The sequence below is a fragment of the Condylura cristata genome, unplaced genomic scaffold (assembly GCF_000260355.1).
Source record: "Condylura cristata isolate star-nosed mole 26May11 unplaced genomic scaffold, ConCri1.0 scaffold00002, whole genome shotgun sequence".
NCBI lineage: Eukaryota > Metazoa > Chordata > Mammalia > Eulipotyphla > Talpidae > Condylura > Condylura cristata.
In genome coordinates this window covers 54,532,307-54,550,665 of record NW_004567103.1, presented here as the reverse complement: position 1 = coordinate 54,550,665, position 18,359 = coordinate 54,532,307, and the positions used below count along the sequence as shown (strand labels likewise).

Genomic DNA, 18,359 nt, shown 5'->3' with positions numbered 1-18,359 from the left:
TGATTATTGCATTTACTAATTTTTGTCACTGTGTTACCTTTTTATTGAAGTAATACTGATTTGCAAGGATTTTGTCTCAAAGATCTTTTTTTTTTTAAAAGATTTATTTATTTATTCGTACAAAACTGGGGTACAGGTCAGAGATGCGGAGGGTGAGAGGATTCACCAGAGACAGAGTGGGGTATAGAACAGGCAGATCGAGGATGTACACTGCTGAGGGGAGCAGCGGGCGGGTCAGGAGAGGTCTGCCACGCCATGTGGTCACCTCCGGAGCAATCGGGAATCAAACTCATGCGGAAGTGGTTTAAGCTTCTTTGTGCTATGCCTTAACCCACTGCACCACCAGGGAAGGCCTCAAAGTTTAAGATCTTTACCTGTGTTTTAGGGTGCTTAAGTAATAACATGTGTCAAAATAGTTTGCCAGTAGACTTAAATCAAATAGTATAATTTATCAATACATCAAATCTCATTTACTATAAAATCTGTATTATTTTAATACCTCTGAATGAAAAACACATCATAAACATTTAAAAGCATTAACAGTAAAGCGTGGACAGAAGTTAAAACATTCATGAGAACGAAAAACTCTTTTCCAAGCTATTTGAAAAGCACTTCTAGGAAGATGAACAACTCTGAAGCAAATCAGAGTTAATTTCTAGGCTTTTTTCTTTTCTCCTAGTCAACAAGCCTTGCTTTGCTTACATAATTCCATTGAACCTGGAGTTGTAACAGGCTAACCACAGGTAAGAATTAGAATACTCAGTAATTTCAGTAGCTGTTTGTTTTGCCATTTCCCCAGTTCATTTCTGCTTTTATGATAACAAAGGCAGAATCAGGAAGCAGAAGCAAATAGTTTAATAAAACAGCTCAGTGGAGAGAGTCAAATTCTGAGTAACATAGTAAATTAATAATCTTTAATAATCTAAAATTAGAAGGAAAAAAAAAGAATCAAAGTTTATACAGGGAGAACCCTATTTTGCCCAATAATTTTTCCTTGAATGTTTATATGAAAAAGTATTTTTATTTAACTTATAACTTTTCTAAAAATTTTATTACACTCCCACTATGGGTAACGAACAACAACAAAAACCCTAATTGTGACTTCATTTTAGACTTGTTTTTAATAGTTTATTCTAATATGAACTTTTAAGTTAAGCAAAGCAGTTATCTTTAAGAATAAAAATAAATTATTGCTAAAACTGATATAAAGTATATATATTACAAACCACAGAAATACACACATATACACACCCCTCATGCCAATAAAATACATGTACCTACCTGGAATGGATTCAGTAGATTTCCTAAGTACTTTTAGGGTTGTCTTAAGTCTGTCAGCACCCAAAATGATAATTTCATTAAGTTCTGTAAACTAAAGTTTTAAAAATGCTTTATGTTCAATATTTTCCTTCTCTCACAATATTGTAATTACAAAAAGTTTTTGTCTCTCAGCACTCACTTTAGAAAAAGACAGCTGACAGGTCAGAAATGAACATATGACAAAGAAGTGAGGTCACCTCTCAATAGTCAGCAAGGAGCTGAGGCCTACTAAGGACCATGTGAGGTTGGGGGCAGATCTTCCAATCGACCACCAAGATGACTGCTGTCCCAACTGAATGCCTGGCAAGTCACTTTATGAGAAAATGTGACCTAAGCCAACTAACTAAACCAATTCTAGATTCCTAATCCACAGAAAATAAAGTAATACTTATTGTAAGTTGCTAAATTTTAGAGTATATTGATGTTGATGAAACCAATAAGATAATCAATTATCTAGTTCATCTTTTTATTTCCTCCCAACCAACTCAAATTGCTATTTTGTAAACACATATATAGAGACTGACAAACAGGCAAAGATACTTAAAAGATTTGGAAATGAAACCTTTGTTTTATTCAAAGAGTAGCAAAGAACCATTTTTTTCATTGTGGAATTTGATACTTGGAATTTGAATTCTATGAAATTTCTTTCCACCAAAGCTCTGATTTTAATGATGTCTGCGCATACTCACATCTCAGAGAGGTACTCCTCCTCTAACCCATGGCAATCAGCCTAACACAGGTCTTGAATCTGTTTCTTACCACTTTCCAAAAAATTTCTGAATCACATCACCTGTCCCTATATCTTCATTCTCATCAAAAACATCATTTTCGAGGGCCCTCCCTGGTGGCACAACAGGTTATGGCGCAGCACCATGAAGCTACCATAGCCACTGCTGCATGAGCTCAATCCCAGGCCAGGGAAGTGACCTACGTAGCCCAGCAGACCTCTCCTGTCTCACCTGCTGCTCCCCTTAGCAGTGTATTTCAGTAGATCTGCCTGCTATGCTTTCCCCCATCTCTTGTGTATCTTTTCACTGCCCTGAACCTCTGGCCTACACCCCCAATTCTTCTATAAATAAATAAACAAATATTTTAAAAAAGAAAAGAAAGTCATCTTCAAGTCTACATTTCCTTCCTAAAGCTTTTAATCATTCTTTTCCCTTACCTCTTACCTAAAGAGTGCCATGTCTAAATTCATGTTGTTATTTCTTTAGCTTTAGTCTAAACCATTACACTGACCGTTTCATTGCCAAAGTCACTGGTGTAATTGTTGCTTAACCAATTTTTTTTTAATCCGCTGTTATTTGATATCACAGAAGCATTTTGCTCCATGCCCACTCAACATTTTCACATTTTCATGACACTAAGTAGCTCTTTCCTTTATAAAGTTCAAACAAAAAGAACTAAAGTTCAAACAAAAAGAACTAAAAATGCAAATAATAAAACTGTGGGACATTTGAAATTATCTCAATTTTCTGCATTTTTCAAAATTTGTGATAATATTTTAATGAAAATATATGTTTGACATTAAAAGAAAAGTCAAAAATGAATGTGATTAGCTATAAGATAAATAACTGCTAAATTGTAGAACTACATATTTTTATCATAAATGAACAAAAAAATCTAATTATGACAACTTAGTTTTTAAAGCTCCAAATTATATTCTAAAATAGTGTTAATTCAGATATCTAAGAGGTAATAGATTTTTTTACAAGGAAGATAACCATACCTTATCAAGGTTAATTTTCAGTATGTTCAATAGTACCTAATAAAATTTATATTTTTAGGAGACCTTACACAAGAGGTAGAAAAGGACAACAAAAACTTAACAATCCTTTTTTAAAACTGACCCTCAAAAGAGAAAAAAAAAAACAAAAAACAAAACCTTGAAATCAGAGTGCATAATTAACGGACAAGGTGGGTGATTAAGGGTTTTCTGATGGTAAGTATGATGTGATACAGTTGTAGAGATGTTAAGCTATACACCTAAAGATATACAATGTTGCACAACATTGCTACCTTAATAAACATAAAAATTTGACCTTCAGTTCTCTACCATTCCTTATATAGAGATTCTCTACCATTCCATATATACATGGAGATACGGTACAGAGAATAAAGCTCTGATGGGAACTTAGGCTTGATGGATATTAAAGGATAATTTTACCAACAAGAAGGAATGGGAACAATTAATTGTCAAGAAATAAAAATATGGGAAGTGACTATAAAAACTCTGGTGAGGAGGTCATTTTCCATAATCTTAAAATGGAAAGAATGTGTTAAAAAAATCTGTAGAGGCCCTCCCTGGTGGCGCAGCAGGTTAAAGCGCAGCACTAGAACTGAAAGCCACTTCCGCATGAGTTCGATCCCTGCCTGCCCCGGAGGTGACCACATGGCGTGGCAGACCTCTCCTGACCCGCCCGCTGCTCCCCTCAGCAGTGTACTTCGTCGATCTGCCTGTTCTGCTCCCCACTCTGTCTCTGGTGAAGCCTCTCACTGCCCCTGCAACTCTGGCTGTACCCCAGTTCTGTATGAATAAATAAATAAATCTTTAAAAAAAAAATCTGAAGAATTGACAATAATGACAATTATAAGTAAAAACAGTATCAAAATGCAAAATATTTATAGTAAGTATAATAAAAACATGTCATTAATACTTAGGAGAATTTATAAATAGCTTATTATAATATCCTAAGATCTTAATAGCAAACAAATATCAAAGACAAATCACAAAAGAGAAACAGATTAAGATACTAAAAATGCTTTTGTCACATAAAAACAGATTAACCGTAGTACAAATTTTTTGCAATGAAATTGGCAAGCGCTAAAAATGATGAATATACCCAACCTAGTGAAGGTGGAACAGGTAAAAGACAGTTATATATTGTTAGTAAGATAAAAATTCATACAATCCTTTCAAAAACTAAATTCACACTACCTATATTAATAGCCTTAAAATACTAGTCCTTGACCTAGTAATTGCATTTTTAGAAATTCATTCCATGAAATAATGTCAAACAACTAATAAAAGCGTTACACATAAAATGCTCAGTAAAGCACTATTTATGAGGGAAGGAATCAAATCTACAGGCACAATCATGTGCTCTACCATTAACACACCGGGCACAAAGAAAGAATCAAATAACCCTATGGAGATGCAGAGTATTGGTAAGATTTCACAAAGTTTCTCTTCAGAAAGGTACTGGAAAACTAGCAAAAAGAAAGGAAATAAGAACTGCAGACAGGAAAAATCATATGCAATGCCATGAATTCATTAAAATATATACTCAGGTATCTGTTACAAGTATACTATGCCTGCAAAATGTTTACAACATGCTGCCTGCTATTTCACAGTGGTTTTCAAAAACTGGTGTGTGGTATAGAGATATGAACACATATGAAGCAATGAAAAATACTAAGCTAACTGAATGTGATTATCACATGCTGGAGGGAAGCAGAAGGGCTTAAAAAAAAAAACTGATGTGTTTATCTTAAGTTAAACACATCAGCTATATGATGTATTAGAAAGAATATCTAACCACTGCCAAGTGGTAAGCCACAGGCATTCTCTTTAGTTCTGTCTTTTAGGAAAAAAAGAAGTGTTAAACTACATCAAATTATTAGTATGATCATATAAAGGAGATCTGAAAGCCTATCTTTCTAAACTAGTTCAACTCCATTCTTTTACAATTATGTCCCTTATATTTATCCTGCTACCCATTCATATTGTTATTGACCTGGTCATTACCACATGACACTGTAATTTCTTCAGTAAATCACTGTTCTTTATTCTAATAGCTTTTCTTTCTATATATTCATCAGATTTCTTTCAAATCTGTATTTCTAAAACAACTTTTTAATCTTATCACACTGCTTAAAAATTTGTTAACCCAAATTCCCTCTGCAACTTGCTCTCCCACTGTTTTCAAGCAGATTAGTTAAGAATGTATCACTCACTCCAATCTCTCCTTTGTTCAGGTTGCTTTTCTAAGCTGAAACATCTATCTACTACTTCCTTCAAAGTCCAACTGATTTGAAGTCTCAGACTCTTATTGAAGCCTTTTAACTCCAAACCAACTGTTTTTGTTTTACAATCATGTATTGCTTAACAACTGTTTCAAGAACAGACCACATATAAGAAGGTGACCCCAATAGGCTATTCTTTAAAGCCTAGGTGTGCAATAGTTTATACTGTAGAGATTGTGTAATCACACTCTTAAGGCATTCACTTTTAGATTCTAAGACATTCTAATGACAAAATTGCCTAAAATTACATATCTTTCCAGAATGTACTTCTAATGCTAAGAAACAGATATTTGGGGTTTTTCAATAACAATACTTAAGTATGTAATGATCCTGAACCATACAACTTTCAGATACAGAGACACAACTTACTGAGAGGTAGAGAAATGTGGTTCAGGTTCTAGTCAGTAAGTTGTATTAAAATATAGTAAATAAGATCTTTGTCAGATATACTCTAGCTCTCATTAACTCAAACATAGCCAGTTTCACTGCCAGTGTTAACGTAGCTAATATTTATATAGTTGAGCTCTACATATCTATGGTTGGGCTATACTTAGAAGCTGTGATATACAAAAAAATTATATTTTCATTTACATTTACATTATATCTTACACTGAGTGTAAGATGCTCGCATTGTGAAAGCTACCCAGGAACAGAAAGCACCTGACTCGTGTATCCTATCTGAAGCCAATATTCATTAAGTTATTGATGGCTATTGAAATTGTTTTCTTTTCCACTCCCAATTAATTTTCCTCACATAAATAACTGAGTTTCCATGAGTTAAAATTATAAAAGATGAGGCGCATCCCTGGTGGCACAGGTGTTCAAGTGTAGCACTATGAAGCTCTCGGCAGCCACTGCAGCACCAAGTTCCATCCCTGGTCAGGGAACTAACCGACATAGAGCAGCAAAACTCTCCTATCTTGACCACTGCTCCCCTCAGCAGTGTATTTCAATCAATCCATCTCTTCTGCTCCCCATTCTGTCTCTGGTGAATCCTCTCATCTCCACCCATCCATACTCACCCCTTGGTACCTTTGGCTTTTACCCCAGCTCTTGAATGCTAAAAATAAGTAAAATAAATCATTTTTTAAAATTGTGAAAGCTGAAACTCCTTTCTATGTATCTTCTTTCTTTCTGAGCAAACTATTACCTCCTTGAACACAGGAACATACATTTTATTTCTAAGCACCTTAAATTATTTCTAACATTAAAAAAAAGTAGATGTTAATCTGATTCTTCTTCTTAATTTAACAATCAACTTATTTTAACTATTACTCCCTAATACAAGACTATTAGAACATTACTAAACATGAGAACTACTAAATGATTTTTGTTTCCATGGTTAACTAAGTATAGCATTATTTTTAGCTTGATTGTGAAGTGCTGAGGTTACAACTACAGGAACAAAGATGCATATTATCCAGATACATGTAATTAATTTAGCTGGTACTTCTGGTCTTCAGCAGCAACATATCAAATTTTATCTAATAAGAATAAAACACTTGCTATAAATGACCTATTTCACAAAGTGTCTCACATTAAAAGGAAAAAAAAAAGGTTAAATTCATGGTACTAAGTCATATAATACTTCGTTAAAGAACAACAACAAAACCCCATGAAATTTCTGTTCACGCACTATTTAACATTTTTCCCCCTGAGCAAACTTTGCTCTTATCCTTCCATTTTCACACACAGTACAAAAGATTTACACATTCTTTAAACCAATTCTCTTTTATGAGCTTTGGCAAATACTTCTATGAAGAGGCTTTCTGGAGAGGAAAGGGAAAGCTTTTACCTAACTGGCCAAAGTTATTACATGCACTCTTCCTGGATCAACTGTTTACTGTTTTACTTAGCCCTTCCCTAACCTTTCAACTTCCTACTTCAGATCCCCCAGGTATGATTATAATAAGTTATTTTCACAACAAGCTGCTGAAAATATTAATGGTGCTGCACAGAAATCTAATGCTAAGATACTCAGCAGAAAATCTTGATAGTTTCAATAACATATCAAGAGGATTCAATAATATAACCAATCTCCACTCCTCTTATCACCACTAAAAGTTTTAAAGATTGTCACTTCTTTTTGTTGCTGTCATCCACCCCTATGTCTCTGCAGTTATGCCTCTTTTAAAATAGGTTTGATCCACAACATGTCATTTCCCAAGAGAAGCACATCATCATGTGACTTAACCGGCTGTTTTTTTGTTTTTTGTTTTTTTTTTTACTTTTTTCAGATGCTCAAGATGAGCTTTACTGCTTCTTATGCCACCAAATGCTTTATAACAACAATCCTTTCCCAGAAGTACAGAACCATTTTAACAACCACATCAGCAAAGAAACCAGAAAATATATTTAGTTCTCTCATCTTAAAGACACTGGATAGAGTCCTATTTCCAATCATTTCCACCTTTAATTTACCTCAAAACTCATCATCAGATAAGCTAAGTATTAAAGGCTTTCTTTTTTACATATCTCTTGCTAGTAAATGTTTATTTCATATTGCAAATATGAAAATGAAACAAATTTCATTATCTTGTTGGCTGTAATAATAAAGTTAAGAAAAGTCGAACCACTGAAAACTAAGAGATTTTTGTACATTTGTATTTGAATTTTTTTTAATATTTCATTTTGGGGCCCTCCCTTGTGTCATAATGGGTTAAACCACAGCACAATGAAGCTATCCACAGCCACTGCTGCACGAGTTCAGTCCCCAGCCAGGGAGCTGACCCACATAGCATAGCAGACCTCTTCTGTCTCACTCACTGCTCCCCTCAGCAGTGTATGTTAGTTGATCCACCTGTTCTGCTCCCCACTCTGTCTCTGGTGAATCCTCTCACTCTCCTCCCTCCTCTGGCCTGTACCTCAGTTCTTATATGCATAAGTAAATAAGTCTTTTTTAAAAACTTCATAGTCTCTTATTTTTAAGCAAGGTTTCTATTATTAGCAAAATTCAGTACTGATGGTTATTAAAATAGGAGTAGTGAATATGTTGCTTTGTGTCCTGATGGATATTCCTATTATTGGCAGTCCACGCAGTCTATCTGTCTTCTTCATACATCTAAAGGAACTGAAAGAAGTAAAAGTGTATTATTTTTAAGTCATTAAGTTTCCTTGGAAATCTAGTTCTTACCACCAAATCAAGAAAAGGAAAACAGAGGCGATATGCTCCTCTCTGCTCAAATATTGTTAGCAGGTATGACCACGCATTAAGTTTCAAGAAAAACCACTTGCAAAAGCATAGGAAAAGAATGAAGAAGGGAGTGGTTCTGGTTAATCTCACATGAAACACAATATTTGAATAACACTGACCAGAAAGGGCAGTTTTGTCAGTTTTAACCAGGCCTCCACAAACAAGTGTACCATTGAAACAGATGATTTAAAACTGATTAACCTACCCTCTCCAGGGACAGCAAAGCAGTCAATTTGGAAATCAATGGAGCAAAAAAATCCCATAACATTTTCTTTTCCTTCTTGGAGAAGAGATGTAGGTTGGTATGATCTTAAAAAGATTGCAGAACTACTGCAAGTGCCCATAAGACCTAGATTTAAATATTTTGTGTTAGTTGTTCTTTCAGGGGACTCACATTCCCTTGCTGGACCCCTTTCTTCTTGATCTCTAATTAGTCACTTTATTCACTCTTCTTGGTCTAACTCCATGCTTCAAAAACAAGAGAGCCTTTTCAAATTATTTCAGCTATGAGTCTTCTTTCCCCTATTCTGAATCTTCATCCATTTTAAAACAAAGAAAATACACATTTTATTCACAGCTTTCCAAAAGTATGCCTGAAGACAGCATTCACTGCAAATCAGATGACTGAAGGCAGCTATCCCCTAAAGGAAGAGTCCCTTATTAGTAGGACTAGAACAATAAAAATATTTCAAATATCTTTGATTATCCTGTGGTTATCATTACTGAGTCAATTCATTTTTTAAACTAATAGCCAAAATTTCTACTGTTTTGCTAGGTTATTAATAATTCAAAAATAGTTTCCATTAATTAATTCATCTTTCTTATTTCTTAAATTATCTTTTGCAATGAGAGCTAGAAGAAAGCAGGCAAATGACATGCTGAACCATCATTTTAGTGAAAACCTAAGAACTTCTCTCTGAACTATCCAAAAGGGGAGAGGAAGGGAAACTAAAGCTTTGTGAATTTTACTTCCTTTTATTTCTTTGGCTTATTTTGTGATGAGCTGCAAAAGAAAAGGGAAATAACTGCAAAACAGTCAAAAAGGGAAAGAAAGAGGGTAGAGAAAATCTACAAAATGGCCAATGTAATCTCAAATAATGGCAAGTTAACTGTGTAAATTATTATACATGCAACTCAAAACTGAAGTGTAACATTGTCCTTTAATAACCTTTGAATTTATTATTTAGAAAAAATGTACAGCCTACTATCAGCTAGATTAAATCTGGCCATATATTCAGTTATATTACCAACATATCCAGCCATTTGTAAAGCCAAGAAAGAGTAAAATGCACTCTTAGGACTGGTACTCAACCTTGAAGTGCTGAAAGCTACTTCATCATCTAGTGGGGTGGTGGGGGGGGGGGACAAATACATGCATGCACATGTGAACTTAACACTGTGCTGTGTGGAAAACTCAGCATAATCACCATCATTGTAAATCACTCAGGTATCCACTTATTTTAACATACACAAATCAAAGCTGAGCTTGCTACTGAAACTGCATTTAACATTTTCTCTTCCAACTCTTCTCTTTGAAAGCTTAATATATAAAGATACTCCCTTCTTCTAGTCACTACTATGTAAGATAACATGTAGAAAATTAGTATAGCAGGATTTATACATGTCATTTTAATAGTGTGAAAGCACACTAGTGCTAGACATTCCAGAATGTTTTCTGGGATAGAAGAGAGTAAAAGAAATTCCTCATTAGATTCCTTCCAAAAATTTAAGAATAACTTTATAGTTTTAGGATTAGCATTATTGTTATCCAATTATAACACCTTGTCAGTTTTTCTTTCTATCTTGCCTTATGCCACTCACAAACTGAAAGAACTGTCACTTTCCTATATACAAGATGAAATTGTTTACAGGTGAATTAATCACAACCTGGTACCTATGCTGTTTCCTTAAAGTATGCATAATTAGTAAAGTATAATCAATAATATTTTCATGTCAAACATAATTCAGTCATTTACCTACAAACGAAATCAGAAAACATATTTTCTAAAAACTAAAATGGTCATATAATGGTTGGTTTGTTTTTGACCAAGTGAAATATACGGCAACTAATACATTATTGACCTTTCACAATAGGTTACCTCTAAGCATCTTCATTTTATTCAGCATTTAGTTTAAATTAAATATTTAAAATTGAACCTGTTCTATGTTGCAAACACAGCTAAAATGAACAGCTTCTGTAGGAGCAGTGACCAGATTTTTAAATGCAGGTAGATCAATAAAAAAGAAAAAAAATTCTGCCAAGCACAGACTCCATGTGTGAGTAGAATGGTTTATAATAGCTTGCAAATGACTGTGTGCTTGCTGTAACCAGCTGTTCTTAAATTATGAATATGCAACCAATTCATGTTAAAGCCAAATCCCAGCACTATTTCTACAGAGAAATCCCAGTAGTTTTGCTTGTTCTACATGTTAGCTCTGTTAAGGATACAAATAGCAGTAAGCTTCCGAACAAATAGGACCAAACTATTGGCATTTCATGCACTGGGTCCATTATCACAGCAGGGGATGTCAATCATTGGTACATTCCTATAACAGCTCAGGCAATATGACAATGATCTCGTAGGGTAAAAAATCAAAATCTCTGCAGCATACTCTAAGCCCTTCTGACAACCTAATGCTTTCTGACTTCAGCCAATCAGATTGTCAGATCTGACCTACTAGAAGACTTGCATCAAGCCTGAAACATTTAAAAACATCAATCATAAAAACAAAGACAGGACATTGAATTATACAGTATTAACCTCCAGGGTTTGCATACAAAGACCTTAGATTTATTTATGTCCCAGCGAGTTAAGAGCTTCAGTACACTGTTCTTTACACCAAACTGACTGCCAGTTTGATGAACCTCTCTGCCCTCAGCAGGAGTGCACCGTCTTTGATTAATGAGTGCATGCTTGTGGAAAAGTGTTAAGAGGAGAAAACAGGAAAAACACACAATTATGTCTACACATAGCTGAAGTACCAATGCAATAATTATCTTCAGAACTGCTCCTTTTTCATTATATACACATGCACACATATGCACCAGCATTATTAGTACAGGTTCTTACCTATATTACCTTATTTATTATTATCTCTAATGAAATAGGCTTTATTTGAATGAAAGTTATTCAAGAGCCAGCATACAAGCTAAATTTCATAAGCTATCCAAGCAACTATTTTAAAAGCATGAATTTTATTTTTGAGAACACCTTAACTTACACAGCAAACTTTTAAATATGAAGAATAAAAACAATTATTTTCACCCTGGGTTTTTTATAAAAATCTATTTTAAAAACTCAAGGGTTTAACATTCAAATACCAGGCTATTAAATATTTTACATCTCAAACTATGACTTGCTGCATATTACATAGCACTCAAAACAGATTTAAAAGTCATGTAATTACAGTAAAGATACTTTACTTTCAGGAAAGATGTTAACACTATTTTATAACTCCACCTATATAACTGTAAATTAATTATATTTACACTCAATTTCATAGTTAATATGATCAACAGAAAAACTTATGAATGTAAGTTTGAACTTTTTATGATTCTTCTATTTAGTATTGCCACCCTTTAAGCACAACAAAGGTGAAAAATTCCTACTCAATTATGGGATGTGTATCTAAACTACAATGGAGGCCTGTAATCTCTATAAATGAAACAAGTTAAGGCTACTTGATAAAATTTTACAGTAACTATAAACTCAGCTTACCATATTTAACTTATGTAAGTATCTTTACTGTACATAAGGTAAGAAAGTATGCTATGAGTAGATACAGTTCTCAAAAACTGAATCTCAGGTTAATAGATTAAGATTTTCTTTTTAAGGAAAAGTATGGTCACTATATAAAAAAGAATTGAGAAAGCTAGCAACTGAATACAATATTTAGTCTCAGTAAAGTATAATTTACTTTAAAGGAAAGCATTTCTAAAATCTTATACTTTCAGGAAATAGTAATTGTGGAATGGCTTGGTATAAGTATTTAAAATTCATTTCTGTTGTACAGGAATTTAGTGGGTTTTAACAGCAAATTATAACGTTCTAACCATCAATTTCACATTTTAAATATTTATTCAACAGCAAACTATTTTAAAGTTTATGCTCATTAAGACTTTGTTTGAATGCTTACTGAACTTAAAAGATTTAAAAATTAAAATCAATAAATACCAGAAATAGAAAAGATCTAGTGTTAGGCAACAGTGCAGCCTTAAATTAATCATCCTAAAGTTTATTTACAACACTTTTTAAAAAATTCTTTCTCTGCTGAGATTATCATTCCTTTTATTCTTATTTACTCATTATCTCCTCTCTCCCTACTCCTCAAAAAAAAGAAAAAAGAGCTAGAAAAGAAGAAAACACTTAAGCACGAAAGGGATGATCTGATGTCATTTTAGCAACAAAGTTTGATCGTTTAAGCTACAAATAAAATATAAGTAAAGTTAAAATGTAATTTCAATTTTTTAAATCATTATTGATTAGTAGTCAATCATTTAAAATCTTGGCCACTTTATAAGGAAAATTAAACATAAAACCCATGTCCTCAATAAGTCTTCCCTGATCTGATTATCAGATCAACAAATACTTAAAGACATATTTAATCAAATTAGTTAACAATTATTAAATGATGCAGAAAAGTTTTTAAATCCATGGTACTAAATACTCAATTTTACATAAGCAAAAACCTTTAAAATACATAGCTAGGTGACTTAATTAATCCCTCAGGATATCAAGTATATTAAAAATCATTACACCTTGATGACATAATTTAAAGGTCAAAATCGCATTACTTTGTTTGTGCTAAATTATTCTTGTGGTAATTCTCTCTAGAACAACGTCAAAAATTCAGAAAGTACAACTTAAAATCTTTCTTAAAGAAATCTTTAGACTTAAAAGTAATCAAGCTCTCACACGCATTTTCACTAACTCAAGAAGGTAAGACAGAAACCATGAACTTCCATGCAAGTGTGATATCCTACATCTTGTATAGTAACACAAAAGTAGCAACAAAGACATTAACAATTGCAGTTCAAGCTGGGAGTGACTGTTCTGTTTCAATTCAATGACACCACTAATGGCTTCTTAGCAGCTCCATGAAATCAACCAGCTGTCAAGTTGATGCATCAGAAGGAACAGTTATGCACTCCCATAAGAAAAAGCAACACATCAGGATGTTTGGCAAAACATCTGCTCCTTTACACTGCAATTCTATAATAAACATGCAAACAAAGAAATGGGAGAAAGGGCAACAGAATTAAGATTCCAAGGTTTCCATTACAGACTTACATGCATTTTAAATAAGTGGGTTATAAAAATAAAAACAAATTTCTGCCAAATTGAATACTTTGTTATTCTAAATCTTTTAAAAATGCTGAATATAATTACTCAAGTCTTCTAAAAGGCAAGAACTATATAAAAACCTCTACATTTAAGACATTGAGAATAAAATGCTACACATAATTAAAGTAATAATAAATATAACCTTCATTCAATTAATAAGTACTTATACAATGATAACAGTATACTAATAACTGCATTTCCAAGACTAAATGATTTAGTAATGTTTTTCAGTAGTGTTTGAAAGAATAAATGATGGCAAAGTTCACCACTAGCTTAACACAGGTTAGTGGGGATACTACCACCTGGAGTTTAAAACATACTTATTCCTCCTCTCTAAATCGTTATATTAATAAAGCAATATTAAGATCTCATAAATAACTTCCTATTTTTAAGCATATAATTTGATTTCCTAAAAAACAAACAAACTTACTGGCCATTATTGGCTTAATATAAATTTACATTCAACAAATCACTTCGAACTTTTGTAAAAAAATCTTACTTTTTTCTGTCTGAAACTTACAAAAGTCCCAGTGTTGTCTAAATTATTGATTATGCAGCAAAGTGGCAATAATATGTACAGTGTTTACAATAGGTGTGAGACATCAAATGTACTTAACTACCATTTTCTTAAACTGCTTATCCTCTGTTGTTTGCAATTTATAACCTGCCAAATCTTCCAGCCCTTTGTTGCATGTATAATTTAGAACCATCTGTTCTATGTGCTTTTAACTATTTAAACATTTTTCACCTACCTACAATTCACATAAATGGCAGACATTCAATTCAGTCAAGTTTTCTATATAGTTTTTTACATATAGCAAATTTCTAGATAAACAGCATACCAGATAGCACTGAAGACTGCTACTGTGATAAAAACATACCACATAGAAAGTAAGTTTTTTTGTTAGACAAACCTTTTCAATGTATTAATTGTTCCTATTAGCTTTTTCAGTTAATTGTAGTCAATGTTCCACACACACATACACACACAGAAGACAAAGAGAATGCAAATTAAATACAGTTTCACATCCTTGTTAGAAATGAGGTAAATATTATAACTGAAAATGACTACAGGAGACAGAATTCTACTTTTTTCATTCAACTTACAGAGCCCCTTATTTATATACTAGTCAGTGTGGCATTAAGTTTGATCATGTGACCAGCCAAACTTCTGAGGTGAAAAACTGTTCTAGACAAATTAAAACACTAGCTTTTACTGTTTATCTTTTTATAATGGCTGACAAAGAATTTACTGCTAGAAGATATATATTTAAAAATCAATCCTATCTTTTAAGTACTAGTAATATTTTTGCCAATAGTTGACTTAGTATCTACTATAAGATTTCAAAGTAATTGGTATTTCCAAGTATTTTCAATACCTGTATCTTTTCAAAATGTAAAGAAATACGTAAAAGAAAACAGGGCATTTAAATTTCAAGAGGGGATCTAGGTGTTCTAAAGTTAGTTTTACATAAACATTAACCAGGCTGATTATGAAAAATCCACAGCAGAAAGCAGAGAAAATGAGAAAGGGATAAATATGCTGATTAAAAATAACATTTGAGACATTTAAAGAATAAACACGTAGACAAATGCTAGGTAAATACCAAATGACACTCTAAAGTTACACTATTTTTGCACATAATTTTCCACCTGTTACCAAAACAGAAAATATGAAGAGGTGGAGGGTTCATTTTGTGAGCAGAAAACACAAAGATAAGTGGCACAACTTATTGTTAACCTGAAATTACACAACCCTTTACAACAGGAAAAAAAATTGAGACAAATTTACTGTTGGGAAAAAATCTCAATAAAGTTTGCATGACGTCACCAGACCCCCTGAACATTCCCTAAACTTTTAGTTTTATCCAGATACGCGTTTCGCCTAAGGCTTATTTTCCTTCCTCGGAAATATAAAAAGGAGAGACAGACAGACTTGGGAATAAAAATTGCCCAAGATGGCGAAACGCTTGTTGTTTAGAGGGCAGGGAAAAAAATGGAGGATATTGTAATATACACAAAGGGATAAATTTCAACAACTCGGCCAAGGGCTGCAGCTGCTTCTCTCTTTATAAGGAAGCAACACACAAAAGATAAATACAGCAGGAAAGAAAAGAAGAGAAAATCTCCCGAACAGCCAGCTCTGCCTCTCCAAATACTTCCTTCCTTTCCCAAATCCCAATTCTGGGGTTCATGGAACTACTTTAAAGGAGAAAGGAGCCAAGAAAGGGAAAGGGGGGAGGGGAAGCAACAAGAAGATTAAAAGAGCGAAGAAGAGTTGAGAGCTGGAGGTCGTTCCCGGGGAATAACTGCTAGATAAGAGACCGATTCCCGACATTTCTGTAAGAAAAACTAGGCTCCTGTAGCCCTGTTGTGTACGGACACATCTTCCCAGGTATCCAGCTCTTTTCTCAGTCTCACCTGCCCCTACACCAAAGCTCCCAGCTCTTTTTCCGTAAACTCTATAGAGCTCTAAGCTACTAGAAGAGCGAGCAAAAGAGGCCCGAATCGGGTGTGGGGGTGGGAGACGAAGCTGAGCAGTCCTACAGGGAAGAGGGGGCGGAGGCAAAAAGGGCAGCAGTAGGCGGACTGGGGACAGGGACTGGGGGGTGGTAATCTTAAAACTACCCCTGCGTGGAAGGGTTGGGGGGTGGGGAGCGGGGAAGTGGCTATTCCAGGGTAGGAACGGACGATCTCGATAGTGCCTGTGGTTGTTTTTAAGACGCAAAACTGTCGGTAACGACCTGAGCGACAGAAGCCGAAGGGATTAAGGAGACGCGAAGCCCGGGCGGACGAGCAGGGCGGCGGGCACAAAGGAGGCGGAATCGCGGCTGCAGCTCTGCCCGCGCTCTAGAAGGCACGGCCGCGGCCCTGCTAGATCGAAGTCCCGCACTGGCAGCTAGGAATAAAGTTTAGGTTCTCTTGAGACCGCACCCCCCCACACCTCCCACCTAGGACCGTGTATCTCCGCGTCCTCCTCCCCCAAAACTGCACTCGGGACACCGAGCACCACCCCAGCCTTCCAAACAGCACAACAAAGAGACACACCGACCAGCGAGGGTAAACAGCGGCGGCAGGGCGAGCAGGGCGGGCAGGGCGAGCGCCCGAGATAAGCAACTCCGAGTCTTCCCAGCTCGCCGGAGCATAGTTTCTCCTTTTCTGTTTCAACCGGCTTTATAACATTTGGAGTTTCATTCTTCACCCGCACCCCTCACACCCGAGGATTTTAAACTCACCTTTACTTTCGAACTGAGAGTTGCGGTAGATGGGATTTGCCTTCCCCAGATGGTTGAAGGTTACGATTTTTGTTTTTGCAAAACCCACCACCTCCTTATTTCTATTATTATTTTTGCAAGAAAAGTATAAAGAGTTGGAGTGGAGGTGAGATTTGTGATCGGAAAGCCCTTGACTCCCTCCTCCTCCGTCTTCCGCCTCTCTCCCTCTGATTAGTTCCTATCCAGCAGCAGATTGAAGCAGGAGATGATTCTCCTCAAGGTTTGTTCAGCAGCTTCACTTCTAGGCGAAGGCTTCATGAACCAAGTGACGTCAACCAACAAGGCTTCTCTCTCTCTCCTCTCTCTAACAATGAAAGTTGCTGTTAACAAGGGGAAAAAGAGAGAGAATTGTTTATACCATTTCAGTTCCAATAATAAATGACCTATCAGCTCCCTAAAGGAGCCAAGGGAGGGAGGGGGTTACTTCTTCCTTCCAAGAATACTGCAGCTTTGAGTTTACAGCGTTCCTCGTCCCAGGAAAAAGTTAAGAAACTTAACTGTTTTGCTTTGCTTTTAAAACTAGAGAGGACAGAACGTAGGGATTGAAACCTAATTTTTAAAAAACGTAAACTGGCGAAAGGCAATATAGGTTTACCACTTCCCCCTAAACTTTTTATCCTTAAACTCAGAAATCGGCTGAAACCCATAAGCCAACAAAATTAATATGCCAAGAATTCGTGGATGGTTAGAACTTAAAAAACAAAAAATAAAATAAAAAGCAGGACGCAAGATGGTCTCAGAATAAAACGCTACTGTCCTAACACAGGCAAATTAAGCTGGAATTATGCACGGAATTAAAATTTGTACAAAACACGTTAAAATAGTAAATTGTTTTAAAGTGATGTTAAGACTGTAAAAGGTTTCTCCCAAATTCTGAGAGGTCAAAAGCAGGATCGGGGCATAGATAATAGCAGGAATTGAACAATTTTTAAGAAATCAAGTTAAAACGGGTAGCCTATTGCTCCATCTTTAAACTACATATGAGCTACCTATTTTTCTAGCCCCAGTAGCTCCTTACAACTTTCTGGTTTTCACCCTTCCATTACCCCACCCTACCCCAACATCCTGAGACCAATCAAGTAATTCTGTCCTCCCACACTATCCCATAGCTTCCTAAAAAAAAAATGATTAAAAAAAAAAAGCCTTGGCTTTATTTATTACCCAAGGAGATAATATATATATATGTATATATATATATAT

General features: G+C 34.9%; 1 protein-coding gene across 1 annotated transcript in view; it reads right to left on the bottom strand.

The window, feature by feature from the left end:
• The window catches only part of BAZ2B (bromodomain adjacent to zinc finger domain, 2B), a 217,253-nt gene extending 200,036 nt beyond the window's left edge, over positions 1–17,217 (bottom strand). Inside the window, exon 1 of the mRNA XM_012727386.1 lies at positions 17,121–17,217. The gene's annotated coding sequence lies outside the window, so the exon portion shown is untranslated. The remainder of the gene's footprint in view (positions 1–17,120) is intronic.
• Positions 17,218–18,359: the final 1,142 nt, after the last annotated feature.